General features: G+C 49.3%; 1 protein-coding gene across 2 annotated transcripts in view; it reads left to right on the top strand.

Moving 5' to 3' along the window:
* The window catches only part of VIRMA (vir like m6A methyltransferase associated), an 811,754-nt gene that overhangs the window by 654,313 nt on the left and 140,316 nt on the right, over positions 1-17,125 (top strand). The gene's annotated exons all lie outside the window — the stretch shown is intronic.

Raw genomic sequence — 17,125 nt, 5'->3', positions numbered from 1 at the left:
GATTGTGTACTCTGATAAGGTAGACTCACCTATAGGTAGAATGTAGCAGATCAATGTAATTGGCCGCAAGCAACTTGCCAGTAATTTTGAGATTAGGATAGCGTTCTAATAATATGAGAGGTTTGTCCAATGTGGAGACAAAATCCATGAGTAGGACTGTGCCTGTGTAAATGAGTGCCTGTGCAAATGAGTGCATAATTATTCTAAACAGGTTAAGTCTAAACAAAGCGGTTTGTCATTGTCGTTTTGGAGTAAATGGAAATAATGGAAAGGCTAATCTGATTTGAAATATTGTGCTTCAAGTTAAATATACATTTGTTATATAGTGATGATAGGTAAATTGTGACACTCAAAGAAGGGGACTGATGTTTTACGGATGTTCAACCTGCAAAAGGCCAGTTTCTATTTTTGTTTCCTATTCTGTGTTGCTTCTGTTACTGCTAAATAAATGGCTTCCATTGTTTGCGCCGTAGCTAGCCCTCATTGTTTGGTACAGACTTTAGAACACTCAACAGCTTTGCTATCCGTCCAATTACTTTGATGAAAACATCTCCAAAATCTGTGGCATCCTGGTGCAATCTGCTGTTCTCCCAAAATCTACCAAAGGTTTAGCTCAGCGCTAGGAGTATAGTCAATTATTGCTGAAGCATTGGATCTGGTCCATTATATCTTCAGCAGAAGTTTGAGCATTATACCCCCAGATGCCCATTATGTCCTGCTGAATAGAAATTTGTTGGCTGTTCAAAATATAGATTGGTACTGATAGGAGGCAGAGCCTTTTCTGTTAGGACTAGTCGCTTATAAAATGGCCTTCCTCCATCCTTGCGAGCCATACATGATCTGCTGGGTTTCAGAAAGTCCTTCAAAACCTATGTTTATATACTTTTTTCGCCTGCTGTGTTTAGGAGTTCTTTAAATTAACATTACCAAATGTCCCCTATTCACCAGAAGATGGAGATAGCCAAGAACTCAAGGGAAAAGGTCTGGGAAAGGTCTTTTCCACAAACCGATTCAGCGATTTTCTTTATACCTTTCCTCTAATCCTTCTGTACTTCAGGGTCTTGTACAAAATGAAAGTTAGACCATGCACAGTGATTCTGGTAGCACCGGGCAGCACTGGGACTTGGAACCGTGGGAAATGTTGATTCAAATCATTAGTTCAGTTGAAGTTAGACCTTTATCTGCTGTCTTGGTACAAAGGCTAAGTTCTTCACCGTATCTTGCAGTGTTTGTAGTTCACGGCCTGGCTACCCAAGGCCTAGAATTTGGCTCTGTGACCTACCAAAAGGTTGGAAAGAAATTGTACTTGGAATGACTATAGACTTTCATCTTAAAAATGTTTAGTCAAGTAAACAAGGGAAAATCTTTATCAAAGGTGGGTTTAGCAAAGCAGCCACTGTTTCCTACATGACTACAGATCGTACTCATGTAGGCAGACTAATATCTGGTAGAGTCACAAATCACACTGTCGAAGACGTTCTCTTTGCCAGAGTGCATTTAAATGTCGAAACACTGGTCTCTTTCTGGAAACCATTACTGAGAGAACCCACTGCAGGAGAGGAGACCCGTTTGGATGCAACAGTATATTTTTGGGTATAGGTATCAATTGTTGTGCTTATTCTGGCCTGCGTCTAGATTCATTTTACTGATGTGAGAATATTTTTGATGGATACTTCTATCCACAGGTTCCTCTCCTTATGAATATCCACAGGTGCAAGACTAAATATGGAAACTCAGAAAGCTTTGCTCCTCCATGCCAACTTCGTTCATATCTAGGAGTGATGAACAAAGCCACAAATTCGTTCCGTCATGCAATCTGAAGTCTCAGTGGGCCCATTATCAGGGAAACCAGTCAAATTCCATCCAGGTTTTGGAAGAGACTGCAAAAGATCTGCAGTGATGGCTGTTCGACAGTGATTATACCAGTGCAGACCCATCTTCATACCCCACACAGAGCTGACAGTGGTGACAGATTCCTTGCTTCTGGGCTGGAGAGGTCATCTGGTGGAGATCAGAGAACTCTGGTCTCTTACGGAAACCTTCTTCCACATTAATTTGCTGGAGTTGCGGGTGATGCCCTTGGTATGAACGCTTTCTGCCCACCATCAAAGTGAGGTTGGTGCAGGTTCTCATGGACAACACCACTGCCATCTCGTACAGCAACAAGCAGGGCGGGATAGGGGCCTGTGCAAGGACCTGGCACCTTTTGGAACTGGCGGAGTCGTCGGGGCATCTCCGTGGTCGTGACCCACCTGGCAGGATATTTGAAAGCCAGGGCAGACTTAATCAGCTGGCAGCACCTAGCGTATCATGAGTGGCAACTGCACCTGGAGGTGACGCATTTGTCCTTTTGCAGTGGGGCTCGAGCTCTTTGCCATGGCCAAGAACCCACAGTATCAACACTTTTGAGTTCCCACAAATGCTCTCTTTTGGAGATCCATTCATCATAGAGTGGCTCACTGGACTCCTGTATGCCTTTTTGCTGCTACATCTCCTGCCTCTAGTTTTCAGGAAGTTCAGAAACGATTGGGCCCAAGTCATTTTAGTGACTCCGGATTGGGCCTGGAAACTGTTGTACCCTGAACTTCTGAGCATGAGCATCTGAAAGAGACACGTTAGTGATAGATTTCTTACCTTAGAATATCCCCAGGCGTCAGACTGGATCTGGAAATTTTTGCGTAGCAGTACCCTTGCGCGTCGGTAGGTGCCTTCGGCGGCTCCACGTCCGTCGGCGGCATCGTGGGCGCCGTGATGACGTCGTCGGAGTACTTAGACGCCGCCTCCGCGTGCTGACGTCAGTTCTTCTTTTTTCCACGCCAGCAGCGCAGATCCGGAAAAGTGGTACCTTAGTCACTTTTGGACTAACTTTTTTGAGATCTTTTTGATAATTTATCGAGTCTTTGACTCCGATCGGTGCCGATAGGGATGCCAGGTTTTAAGCCTTGTGGGGACTGTGACCGACTGATGTCGGTCACCGACCCTCACCGTCGGTGCCTCCACTGCCTCTGCGTCTATCATGACGACAAGACCTGCTCAGAGTGTCGGGCCTTAACCTCGAAGGCTATGCGGGAGCGGTCCCGCAAGCAGCTCGAGCTCCGACAGTCGGCCCCGCGACGTGAGAGGTCCCGGTCCGGACGGTGGTCGAGGGACCGGTCGCGGGGGCGGAGCCATCATAGCTCCGGGAGTCTACATCACTCTTCCGGGTCGAAGTTGTCGTCAGGTAAGCACAAGAAGTCGAAGAGACGTCCTCGCTCTTCCGACTCGTCCTTCCCCCCCTCGCGCGATGCCGACGGGGGTTCGGGTGACACCGCCCACGCGACTCCGACGGCAGCAAGCGACGCCGGAGGAGATCGAGAGTTTCCTCATGGCCATGAGGTCCCTTTCTCCTCCGATGGGTTCTGTGGCGCCTTCGGGCCCAGCGGACCTGTCTATGGGGCCCTAGCGGGTCGTGTGCTTCGGCCCCGACGCCGCCGCAGGGCCCGGCGCCGCAGGGCCCCACTGGATCCGCTTCTGGATCCGGATCGTCGCCGGTCGACCTGACGTCACCGGCGCCGGTTCCACAGGTGTCACCTCCGGCACCGTCCTCAGGCGGGGCCGTCCCCAATACCTCCCTCGACCCGGTTCCGGCGTCGGAGCGGCGCCGCTCTTGACGCCGCTTGGGGAGTTTTACTTCAATGAACCGGCCCCGTCCTTTGACAACCTTGATTATCAGGAGATGGGTGAAGAGGAGTATTGGGAGGGGTCTGAGGACCCTCTGACACGTGAGTGTCAGTCCCAGGAGGACTGGACAGGTGGACTTGGGGATGCCAGTAGTCTGTACACTTCGCCAGACACTGGTTTTGTCTCCCCCCATCCCACCCCCTACCGTAGCTACGGAGGAGGGGGCAACCTTCAGTGTGGTGTTGACGCTGGCAGCCAAGGCCTTGGGCCTTGAGCTCCCCGTCGCGGCCGTGAGGACTAATCTCCTCACTGAGGTCCTTAAACCGCAGTCAAGCTCAACAGAGCCTCTGCTGCCGTTTAATGAGGCCTTGACAGACGTACTTTTGGGCACTTGGTCCAGGCCCGCAACAGGCCAGCCTGTAGATAGGAACGTGGCCAGACGCCACCGCCTGGCCCAGGGCAACCCTTGTTTCCTGTCCACCCACCCCACCCCCGAGAGCCTGGTCATCCAGGCCTCTAATTCCCAGACCGCATTCCCGTCTGCTCCGCCTGATCGAGAATCCAAGAGGTATGAGAATTATGGAAAGAAAATATTCTCCGCCCTTAGTTTGGGACTGCGGTCTTCCAACACCGCATGCCTCTTGGGCCGTTACACCCACTCCCTGTGGGACACGGTCGCGGACGTGCTGCCTCAATGCCCGGAGGAGGTCAAGGCTAAACTCGCCCAAGCCCTTGCGGAGGGTCGAGATGCGGCACGTTTCTCCATCCGGTGTGGGCTGGATGCGGTCAGAGGCCAGTCCACACCCTCGCCAGCAGCATCCGCCTCAAAACCCTCCTAGTCTGTGCTTTTTGGCCCATGTGACGCCAGGGGGGGCGAGGGTTCGCCGTCACCACACCCACTGGCGCACTGTCACGTCGGACAGGTGGGTGCTGCAAATCGTCCGAAGGGGCTACTCCCTCCCCTTCTGGGGTCCTCTACCCGAACCTGTCCAGTCTCCACCTCCATGCTTGGAGATTGAGCGGCAACAGTTGAGGCCATTTGACTTGCCTCCTGAAGTCTGTAACATCATTCTGGCAGCCAGGCGTCCCTCCACAAAGTCGGTATATGCCTGCAGGTGGAACAGATTCGTGGGCGCTAAGAAAGGACGGGCGGTGCACAAACGGACCATCTCTCGGTGGATCGTGTTGTGCGTGCTACTCTTTGGCTAAGAAGGAGCCTCCTGTTGGGCTGAGGGCCCATTCAACTCGGGCCACGGCGGCTACTACTGCCCTGGGCCGGGGAGTCCCCTTGCAGGATATCTGTCAGGCAGCTACGTGGGCCTCGCTGCACACGTTCGCAAGACACTACTGCCTGGACAGCCAAGTCCGGAGGGATGGCTTATCCAGTATTTGGGGTGTCTTTCATAGATTCACATGCCTGAATCATTCCCCATCGCCGAGACGGGAGCCTCCGGTACATAAAAAAGTAATGTCCTATAGACATACATAGAGAAAATAGGCCTAAGGGCCTCCCCTTAGTAGCCTTTCTTCGTCCTTATGTAAAAAGGACCAAACTCTCACAGTCAGCCAATCCGCTCCGACCTCCCTCTAGAACCTTCCTGGGAGGAGCCTCTGTCCCTCAGATTTTCTGCCGCACGTTGTGCTAGGGAGTCTCCAGCCTGAGCTCTCCTCAGGTTTCCTTCGAAATCATCTAACTTTCTTTGAAAGTGATTCTTCAATCTCAACTCTTCAAAAGACTACTTCACTACACTGTTTTTACAGTGCGTGTTTTCCTTCCACTGCCTTATTCCATGTCGGAATCGCAGAAGAAAGCCTCTTCCATGTCGGAATCACAGAAGAAGGCCCTTTTCAAGGCCTGCTCTTCATGTGGGAAGAAAAGGATCCATGCGGATGATAAGCACGACCTGTGCTTATATTACCTGTACCCGGACCACGTCTCGGACAAATGCAGGATATGTAGAGCCTTCCCTAAAAAGACTGTGAAAGACAGGGAAGGTCGCCTTCTCGTATGGCTCGACAGGCTTAAGGACAGAGACACTCTGGAATCTTCCGAAGGCAGTGTTTCCAAGTCCTCAGAAGTCTCTAAGAAGAGGCCCAGGGTGACTTCCCCTGGCCACTCAGACACTCCTCCTAAGAAGGCACACAAGAAGTCTTCAGAGGCAAGATCTACGACATCTTCAGTGTCTGTCAGGGACGATCAAACTTTTAAAAAGCCTGCTCCGTCGTCTACCAGACACGCCCAGAGGACTACCTCCGTCACTGCCACTGTGTCGACGACATCAGCGTCGTCGCCTTCAGCGTCGACGACGACGACTACTTCCTCGTCCTCAGGTAGACCTGTTTCCTCTGTTATTCTACTGCAATCGTCGTCGACGACGAAGACCTTGTCGACGACGAAGTCTACACCGACGACGTCAGCTTTGACGAGCCCGTCGTCATCGAAAACGCTGTCAAAGAACCCTCCGTCGACAGCAAAGACGTCGACGAGGGAGTCGACGACGAAGACACCGACTACTAAGGCAATATCGACAAAGACATCGTCGACGGGTTCGCCATCGGCGGGAGCGCCGGCGATGACAACATCGACGTTGAAAGCATCGTCGAAGACCAAAGTGCCGTCGACCACCCCACCGTCGGCGGGGAAATCGTCGACTACAGAATCGTCGCCGTCAACGACGAAGACACCGTCGCCGGACGACTCGTCGTCTAAGACGGCACTGTCTGAGCCATGGAAAAAATCCAAACTGGTGGAAGTGTCGGCACTCTCAACAGGAATATCTGCCACGTCTGGCAAAACTACCAAACTACACATTACCCCGGAAACAACGTCTCCAAGCAAAGTGGAAATACAGCCACCTCAAGAGATCTTCCAGAGCGAAGAGTCTGAAGAGGATGACCACCCGGGTCCCGCGACTTCTATCTCAGAACTTAATGTCAAGTGCCAAAGCACTGATGAGGAACAGGAGGAGTTCACTTATCAGGAACATTCCGTCCACACTAGTGTCCGCACGGAGGTCACCCCAATGATATGCCTACCGGCGACTCTTGTTAATGACCTGCGGTACCTGGTACAGGATTATAAACAACGCTTCCCAGACGCGGACAGTGGGAATCAGACATCTGGAGCACATACACCAGCGTCCGCCCCAAATCAACCTCTCCCTCAAACCCACCGTGACAAGGTCCAACCTCAGGTGGTGAGACCCCGTGACAAGGTACAACCTCGGGTGGAAGACTCCTCAGACGAAGATGATGATGAGGAGGAGTTGGAAGAAGGAGAGGTCCAGGAGGTCCACTCGGACCACAATGACGAAGATGAATATGTGGCGTCATCCCCAGCTTCGTCGTCCCCAGCTTCGCCACAACCACGCCAAGCGGAACCGCCTGTGGACATTGGCGGCTTCCACAAACTGGTGGAAAGGGCGGCTAAGAGATTCCACATGGTCGTGGAATCAGCTGAAACTGAATGCTTCTTGCACGACTTCAAAGAACAGACCCAAAAGTCGGCTAAATCTATTCCGATTATAGAGTTCTTATGGGAACAAGGCAAGAAATTGATGCTGACACCCGCTTCAGTACCCGCGGTTGTTCCACGCCTGGACAAGAAATACAGAGCCCCACTTACAGCGGCGGCGTGCCTCAATGGTCACCCCAAGCCTGATTCGGTGGTTACGCAGGCAGCCCAGAAGAACTCCCGCAACCCTTCCTCCCCGCTGTCCGCTCCTCCAGACAAAGAGGGCAGGAAACTGGACACAATAGGAAAGAGGTTCACGACTACGTCGGCCATGACCATCAAGGTGGCCAACTCCATTGCTTTGTTGGGGCGTTACAATCGCCAACTCTGGGAGGACATAGCCCCTTACGTGAAAGACCTGCCTGACGCAGTCCAGAGTGAGGTCAAGGCTCTCCTTGTGGAAGGTCAGAATTCGGCTGCGGAATTAATCGACTGTGCTATTGATGCAGCCATGACCGGCTTCCGTCAGCTGGCAGGAGCGGCTGTTCTGCGCCGTCAGGGGTGGCTGAAAGCTACGTCATTCCGCCAGGAGGTGCAATCGAAGGTCCTGGACATGCCCTTCGACGGCCAGCATCTTTTTGGTGATAAGATCGACGAGGCACTACAGAACATAAAGAAAGACACCGACACGGCCAGGGCACTCGGCACTTTGCAGTCGCGTAACCAGTCCTTTCGTGGCAACCGCTCCAGAGGTCAGTCCTCCTATAGGGGTTCCTATCAGAACAGGTCCTCTTATTCCTACAATAACAAATCGCAATACCAGCACAAGCAGCAATAGGTCGTCAATCTTCATACGGCAGATCTACCTTCAGAGGCAAAAATCCCAAGAGGGGCACTGGCGGCCGCCAGTGACCGATTACTCCAGCCAGTCCTACCACCCTCTCCATCCTTTCAAATTGGAGGAAAATTGACCCATTTCCTCACCAATTGGCAACACATTACCACGGACTGGTGGGTCCTCCAGATGATACGATTCGGCCATTCCCTCGAATTCACCAACATCCCCCCCAATACGCCTCCCCAAAGACGGACGCACAGACACCTGCGCCAGCTTCTCCAAGAACTTTCTGTCATGCTACTCAAAGGAGCGATCGAAAGGGTTCCGACATCCTTAAAAGGAAAGGGGTTTTATTCCCACTTCTTTCTTGTTCGACAGAAGGAAAACAAGTGGAGGCCCATTCTAGACCTCCGGGCGCTCAACACCTTCCTGCGGAGCCAATCGTTCAGGATGGTGACGATCCAGGAAATCCTGGGCACTCTAGAAAAAGGAGATTTCATGACATCCTTGGATCTCCAGGATGCCTACTACCACATCCCCATCCTCCAGCGTCACAGAAAGTTCCTGCGGTTCGAGATTGCAGGCCGACATTATCAGTTCAAAGTCCTGCCGTTCGGCCTCAAATCCGCGCCGCGGATCTTCACGAAGTGCCTTGCACCAGTGGCGGCTTTTCTGCGTCAGCTGGGTCACCAAGTCTTCCCCTACCTATACGACTGGCTGGTGAAAGCACCCTCACCCGACGGCGCAGCCGAATCCTCCAACGCCTGCACCAATCTTTTTCAAAGCTTAGGATTGACCCTCAATCTCAAAAAGTCCTGCATTATCCCTACGACAAGGATTACCTTCCTCGGGCTACCTTGGACACCGAGTGCGCAAGAGCCTTCCCCTCGAAGGAAAGGGCGGACAAGATATTGTCCCTAGCCGCGGCTGTGGCGACAAAAACACACATCAAAGTCCGAACTTACACATCCCTACTAGGGATGATGTCTTCCTGTATTCTCCTCATCCCTCACTGCAGGCTCAGGATGCGCCCATTACAGGAAGCTCTCACGAGCCAGTGGACTCAGAGTACTGGCTCGTTCGAAGACATTGTACGGATATCGCCAAAAATATCAAGGGGTCTGGAATGGTGGAGACGACGCAAAAATCTGACCATGGGTTTGCCGTTTCTCCTTCCGGCAACGCCTCTAGTGATCACGACGGACGCCTCCCTGGAAGGATGGGGCGCTGTTCTCCAGGACCTTCGGATCAGCGGCAAATGGGAGGAATAGGAAAAGCTGCTTCATATAAACCTTTTGGAGCTGAGGGCCGTCTATCTTGCACTGCAGGCCTTCCTACCACGCATCCAGAACTCCCCAGTGCTCGTCAAAACAGACAACACCACGACGATGCACTATCTGAACAAACAAGGGGGAACGCGTTCGCTCTCTCTATCACGCGAATCGCAGAAAATCTGGAACTGGCTGGTGCTACACGGAATCACGCTCAAAGCAGACTATGTCCCCGGAAAAGACAATACCATCGCGGACGCCCTAAGCAGACAAACATCCCTCTCCCACGAGTGGGAACTGAACGACGACGCTCTGGCTCACATCTTCTCTCAATGGGGTGCCCCGAAAATCGACCTGTTCGCCACCAAGGAGAACGCCAAATGCCCAACCTACGCAAGCTGGCATCCCCAACAGGGGTCACTGGGAAATGCTTTTTCCATCGGTTGGTTCAGCGTGTTTGCGTACGCTTTTCCTCCGTTTCCGATGATCCCGAGGCTCCTCAGGAAGATGAAGGCGGAGCCCTGTACCCTAATCCTGATTGCCCCGTTCTGGCCGAGACAACACTGGTTCTCGAATCTGCTTCGCCTCTCCATCAGGTCACCGATTCGCCTGAGGCAGCACCCGGACCTCATATCGATGTCCAACGGACAGGTACAACACCCGAACCTCCAATCGCTCAAGTTATCGGCCTGGCTCCTGAGCACAGAGAGTTCTGTGACCTAAACATCCCACAGGACTGCAGAGATGTTCTGGCGAAAGCGAGAGCGGATAGTACAAACAAAACCTACTCTCTCAAGTGGAAAAGGTTCTGCATTTGGTGTTCAGACCAGGGCCTGCGACCACTCGCTATCACCCCTGAACAGATACTGCCATACCTCCTACATTTGGCACAGTCGGGCCTGGCACATGCATCCATTAAGGTTCACCTGGCAGCCATTTCTAGGTTCACCAGAACTTTCACACGACCTTCACTGTGGTCCAGTAGGCTGGTCAAGCAATTCCTGAAGGGGCTCTACAGATCCTTTCCGAGGCCTCGGAAAGTCCCTCCGACCTGGCAACTGAATCTGGTACTCAACCAACTCATGAGACATCCGTTTGAACCCATTCATCGGGCATCTATCAAATACATATCCTGGAAAACGGCGCTCTTGCTCGCTCTAACATTGGCCAGGAGGGTTAGCGAGCTACAAGCCTTGTCCATTCAGGAGCCATATATGCAATTCAGACAGGACAGGGTGGTGCTGAGACCGAACCCTAAATTTATACCAAAGGTACCTTCGGACTTTCATCTCAATGAACCGATTGTCCTTAAGTCCTTTTTTGCGAACCCTTCCACAGCAGCAGAAAGGGCACTGCATTCTTTGGATCTCAAAAGATGCATAAAGTTCTACCTGGATAAAACAAAGGATCTCAGGAAGTCTACTCAACTGTTCGTAGCTTACAGCAGACCGAGAATGGGCCTGCCTCTTACAAAACAGAGCATCTCCAGGTGGATCTCCTCGGCGATTGCATTCTGCCACGACCAGGCCGGACGGCCTTTGACTGATCGTGTTACTGCCCATTCCACCAGGGCGATGTCCACGTCAGCAGCGCTGTTCGCTGGAGTGCCGATCTTGGACATATGCAGCGCGGCGACCTGGAAGTCACCGCACACTTTCTCCAGGCACTACTGCCTGGATATCGAACTTCAGAAGGATGCGGCAGTGGGCCAGGCGGTGCTTCGCCATCTCTTTCAGTGAGGTGAGCCTTCCTACATCCCGCCATCCAGGTATGCACATTCTTTGCTCTTGTGATGTTCCATTTATGCTGTCACCATGTTATATGATAATATATGCATTGTCTGACATGTCTACAAAGCGACTTTACATCACACATGTGCATCTCTGATTGCTAGCTACTCTAATTCAGGCATGTGAATCTATGAAAGACACCCCAAATACTGGATAAGAAATGCGTTACTTACCTGTAACAGCAGTTATCCAGTATTGGTGTCTTTCATAGATTCACATGCAACCCTCCCGCCTCCCCTGGAAGGACTCACATCCCTCTCTGACAGTATTACGCCAACCTAGCTGGGTGCGTACGAAAATCTGAGGGACGGAGGCTCCTCCCAGGAAGGTTCTAGAGGGAGGTCGGAGCGGATTGGCTGACTGTGAGAGTTTGGTCCTTTTTACATAAGGACGAAGAAAGGCTACTAAGGGGAGGCCCTTAGGCCTATTTTCTCTATGTATGTCTATAGGACATTACTTTTTTATGTAATGGAGGCTCCCGTCTCGGCGACGGGGAATGATTCAGGCATGTGAATCTATGAAAGACACCAATACTGGATAACTGCTGTTACAGGTAAGTAACGCATTTCTTCTTTGGCCGTTCCGTCCTCCAGGACTTTCTGGTGTGATTATTGGTTCGCACACCCACCACCGGGGTTGGTATTGCTGGGGTATCTATTCTAAGGTAAGGAATCTATCACTAACGTGTCTCTTTCAAATGCACAAGTTACTACTTGTGTAACGATATATCTGTAAGAGACATTATTTAGTGATAGATTCCTTACTGACCCACCCATCCTCCATGTTCTGCGAACCAATATCTAGGGTTAAGGTCATCCCCTTTTAGGGCCCTAGTTTCAATGGCACCAGTGTTGGTTTTTGACATGGCTCTGCGTTTTTGGCGCGGAAAAGCTGTGTCTAAGAACTGACGTCAGCACGTGGAGGCGGCGTCTAAGTACTCCGACGACATCATCACGGCGCCGCCGACGGACGGGGAGACGCAGACGACGCCTACCGACGAGCAAGGGTACTGCTACGCAAAAATTTCCGGATCCAGTCTGACGCCTGGGGATATTCTAAGGTAAGGAATCTATCACTAACTAATGTCTCTTACAGATATATCGTTACACAAGTAGTAACTTGTGCATCTGTCCTCCAATCAGGCTCCCTGTTCAGGAGGACCTTTTGTAGCAGGAGGAGGGCAGGTTCTTGCACCCTGGTCTGTGCAATCTGCAACTCTGTGCTTGGAGATTGAGGGACTACAATTGACATCCTTTGCTCTTCCTTCTGAAGTTGTTTGTGTAATCTTGCAAGCCAGGCACCCTTCCACAAAAACGTGTATGCCAGGCCCTGGGATAAGTTTGTGGCTTGGTGCTGCACCCACCAGATAAATCTGTTGCAGGCCAAACTTTCAGATGCCTTTTTGTTTATTTAATCTTTGGTCCACCAATGACTTGCAGTGACCACTCCTATAGATAACTTGTCAGCCACTTCTGAATTTTACGTTTTCCAGACAAGCCGACCTTGTTCTAATCACCTGTTGTGATGAGATTTCGTAAAGGTTTGCAATATAGGTTACCGCAAGTATCCTTTGTGATGCCACAGTGGGACTTAAATTTGCTTCTTACTTCCCCAAATCTGTTTACCCGTTGTGAGGCCATGCAGAGTTGCCACTTATGCCTCTTGCCCTCAGACGGTCTTTCTGGTTGTTTTAACATCAGCTCATAAAATGAGTGAGCCTCAGGTCTTCTTAGTCTAGCTGCCTTTTACCACCTTTTTTCTAGACAAACTGGATTCGAGAACTCAGTCTGCATTCCTGCAGAAGGTAGTTGCGCCTTTTCATGTGTGACAAGCTAGCAGAAGATTTTTTTGTCCCACCCTTCAAAAGAGGAATAGAGACTCCATCACTTGGATCCAAAAATAGCTCTGAGCTATTACATCTATCATACCAAGGTGAAAATTCAGGTCTTTGTTGGGTTTTCTGAAGAAAAGAAAAGCAAGGCGGTGCAGAAGAGGCCCATATTACGATGGGTAGTCCTCTGTGTTAAGATCTGCTATACATTGGCTAATAGGCAGTATCCAGGAGCAGGAGGTCTGAGGGGTGATTTCACCAGAGCCAAGGCTGCTACCACTATTTTGGCACACAGAGTTCCTTTCCTGGATATCTTTTAGGCTGCTACATGGGCATCAGTACTCACGTTCACAAAGGCATTATTGCCTTGACAGTCAGGTCCGTCAGGCCTGTTTGGTCCTCAGGAATTTTTCATCTTAGCCAATTCACAGACCCAGATTTATTGCTTTGGTATCGATTTGCAAGGTGATTAATCTGCTGTGAGAAATATCCATCAAAAGATTTGCCTTCGGTAACACACTTTCTGCTGCATGCTCTATCTAACCGCAGATTCCTTACCTTCCTTCCATCTCTCGGTTCTGTGGAATGGTTTCCTTTCCAATCTGAGAAGATCCCAGATTAGGAATCTGCGCACTGGTCCGTCCAATTTATTGATGGGATTTGTTTCTGAGGGCCTGGAAAAGCCCGAAAATAAATTGACAGCTCACATGGGTGGCTCTTTTTATGTGGCTCCAATTGTCATTTCTGGAGTGGAATGAGGCCAGCGCACAGTCACACAACACCACCTTCCGGCATGCATGAGCACTGCTGTTTGAGTTTCTGCATCCAGTCTGCTTACTGGGGTTATCCACAAAGTGAGGAATTCATGGTTAGAAAGAGCTTTACCAAAGGTAACTTGTTCTTCAGATCATAAGGGATCTACAGGAGCAATAGGTGTGCAATAGAAGAACAAGTGCCTTCCTTTTGATGAGTACACTCATTAGCAACCTCTCGCCTCCCATCTGAAATAAATCTGTAATATTGATATTCTGATACCTACAATAAACATGTTAACCCTATTGTTTTCAGTAACTTCTCTTTGTACATCTGTGTTCTGATAACCCCTGTAGCAACCACCTTTTCTCTTTTACAGAAAGATAGAATGCCTGTTTCTTGCTACTCAAGAGATAATGTTAGTCGATTTTAGTAAGGTGGTTCTACCTGCCTTCCTGCAGTATATTATTTTAGATGTTGTAATATTCCTATAAAGACCTGGTCTTTATTTTCTCATTATAATCAAGTTCTAACAGTACCTCAGGTATAATAACAAAGGGTGGCATTCGGCACTTGTGATCATTTTTTTATATGTGGCAAGTAAGTGACCAAAACGTGACATTGGAAAGCAATGTCCGTACTTATGCTTTGCATACTCCTGCCATCAAGTGTTGGGTCCGTATGTTTGCAAGTTATTTTTCTTTGAAGATGTCTTTTCGAGTCACGAGGTAAGGTGACTCCTCCTTTCTGTGATCCTGTGCACGGGCATCGACTCCATCGTTAGATTGTTCTCTTTCCGTCATCAGGTTCAGACGTGTATTGTGGGGCTCTGGTTCAAGATAATTTTTTAGGATCCCTTCTGTGCACAATTCGCTCTACCCTTGTCGGTATTGTTTCGAATGTGTTTCACCATCCCTTGCGTGTCGAAAATCGGAAACCTTTCTCTAGTCGGGTCGGAATACTCTAATCGCGGACTTCGGGCCTAACCGGTTCAACGCATCTTCCCCTCGACTAGAACATCTTCGTGTAATCTGCTGATTGAATGGACTCCATTTCAATTCTGCCCTTTGTGTCCCTCTAACTACCCACGCACCGACCTTCACAAAGTCTCTAATCTGTGCTTCTCCCCCGAGCACAAAGAAGATGATTGTGACGGCCTGTCCATCGTTTTGATCCAGAAAGACCTTGCTACCAGTCCCTTCCATTCTATTCCTCATTCACCACCCTCTTCACCTGTACCATTAACACCTTATTCACCAGGAAGCCCTTTAAACATTACACCTCAGGGTTCCCCTCACACAAACCCTGATGCAGATGGAGGGAATGACCCCTATGAAGCACTTCCAGACCCATGACATGACTACAAAGTAGACCCTCCAGGAGACAAGGATCCTGATCTCTATATTGCAAAGCCTTCACCTCCTGATGACAACATCTCATATCAGGAGATAATAGCCAGAGCAACTACATACCATGGGGTCACATTACATAAAGAAGCCTTAGAAGAAGACTTTCTATTTGAAACATTAGGGCTGCATATAGAACATCGCAGTCTCTCCCATTGTTAAAAGGCATGATGCGTCAAGCAGAGGATATTTTTAAGAACCCTGCATGAGCGAGCACGCATTATAACACCTAGGGTTGACAAAAAATACAAACCCTCCCCATCTGACCCAGTTTTTATTAGCGGTTAGCGTACACCAGATTCTTTAGTAGTGTCTAATGCTCGTAAATGAGTAAATTCACAAACATCAGCTAGATGCACCACCTCCAGTCAAATAATCTAAATTAATAGAGTGGCTGCTCAGTCAGCCAATCACTGGCATATACCTAACACACAGGGTTTGCTTGCCAGGTGTGATAGAGTCCACTGGGACCAAATAGAAGAATTAGTCCAATACCTCCCAGAGAAAAGGACAAAATTAGTGCAGTAGGGCAAATTGATCTCCAACTCCTCCATGAGGTATTCTCTAGATGCTGCTGACACTGCAGCCAGAGGAGTCAACACCAGCATTCCCCTCAGAAGACACACATGGCTGCGCATCTCTAGTTTTGAACCTGAACCAGAAGTCCAACAAAAAATATTAAAAGCCCTTTTGATGAGAACATATTTTCAGACCACAAGTGGATGAAACACTAGAAAAGATGAAAAAGGATACTGAAGCGGCTAACTCGATGGGTGCACTTCAGACACCCTTTAATAGAGGTTACTTTTGTCGCTCATTTTGTAGGGGAGGTTAAAAAACTGCATCCACAGATGCCTCCTCATCTTCATACAGGCCCCAAACTCAATCCTCCCCCTCTAGAGGATTTTACAGAGGTGGGTATAGAGGTAATCACTTTAAAGGTAGAGGTAAAGGCACACCAACTTGTACTTCCCCAACTTCTAACAAGCAGTGACTCAATAACAATTCTCCTGACCATCTTACACATGTCGCTGGTCGTCTACAACAGTTTCTTCCCACTTGGCAATCAATAACATCAGACAACTTAAGTTGGACATTATCCAACATGGTTATTGCCTGGAGCTCACCAGCAATCCTCCTAATATCCCATCTCGCAATCACGGGCTCACTCTGGAGCACCAAATTGCTCATACAAAAAGTACAAGCTCTTTTAACAAAAGGAACTAATGAACCAGTCCCAATTTGACATCAAGAGTCTAGGGTTTATTCACTTTACTTACTAAAAAGGATGGTTCTCTACGGCCAATTTTAGATCCTTTATATCTTTAAACATTGACATACTATCAGAACACTTCTATACTGTCACACTTCAACAAGTGCTTCCACTACTGCAACAAGGCGACTTTATGTCAACCCTAGACTTAAAGGACGCATGTTTTCACATCCATATTCACCCAGCGCATTGCAAATATCTCAGATTTGTGATAGCAAGAACGCATTATCAATTCAAAGTACTCCCATTTAGAGTCACTACTGCACCCAGAGTATTCACCAAATGCTTAGCTGTGGTAGCAGCTCATCTAAGGAGAAAACAGATCCATGTCTTTCCATATCTGGACGATTGGCTTATCATATCAAAGCCAACACACACCACAAGTGTCTACAACACACTCAGACTACCATATATCTTCTACATCAGCTGGGATTCACAGTCAATGCCCAAAAATCCCATCTTCAACCTTCTCAGCTGCAACCACATCTATGAGCGACGTTTAACTATCAAATAGGTCTAGCCTACCCCAAAGCAGACAGGATTCAAAATTTTCAAACACTGCTCCCACAATTCCAAACCAATCAGTATCTTACAGTCAGAACTTTCATGCAACTACTAGGTATGATGGCATCATGTATTACCATAGTACCTCATCAAGATAAAACATGCATCCTCTACAGTAAAGCTTAGCACATCAATGGAATCGATCACAGGGTTAACTACAAGATCTAGTGTTGGCAGACAGCCGCACCCATCGTTCTCTGCAGTGGTGGAGCACACAAAACATTTCAAAAGGGCAGCCCTTCATCGACCCTGTTCCACAGATCTCATCTCTCACAGGTTGGGGTG

The sequence above is a fragment of the Lissotriton vulgaris genome, chromosome 4_1 (genome assembly GCF_964263255.1).
Source record: "Lissotriton vulgaris chromosome 4_1, aLisVul1.2, whole genome shotgun sequence".
NCBI classification, from domain to species: domain Eukaryota; kingdom Metazoa; phylum Chordata; class Amphibia; order Caudata; family Salamandridae; genus Lissotriton; species Lissotriton vulgaris.
Note: the sequence above shows the minus strand (reverse complement) of the source record. Positions and strands in the feature narration are given on the sequence as shown.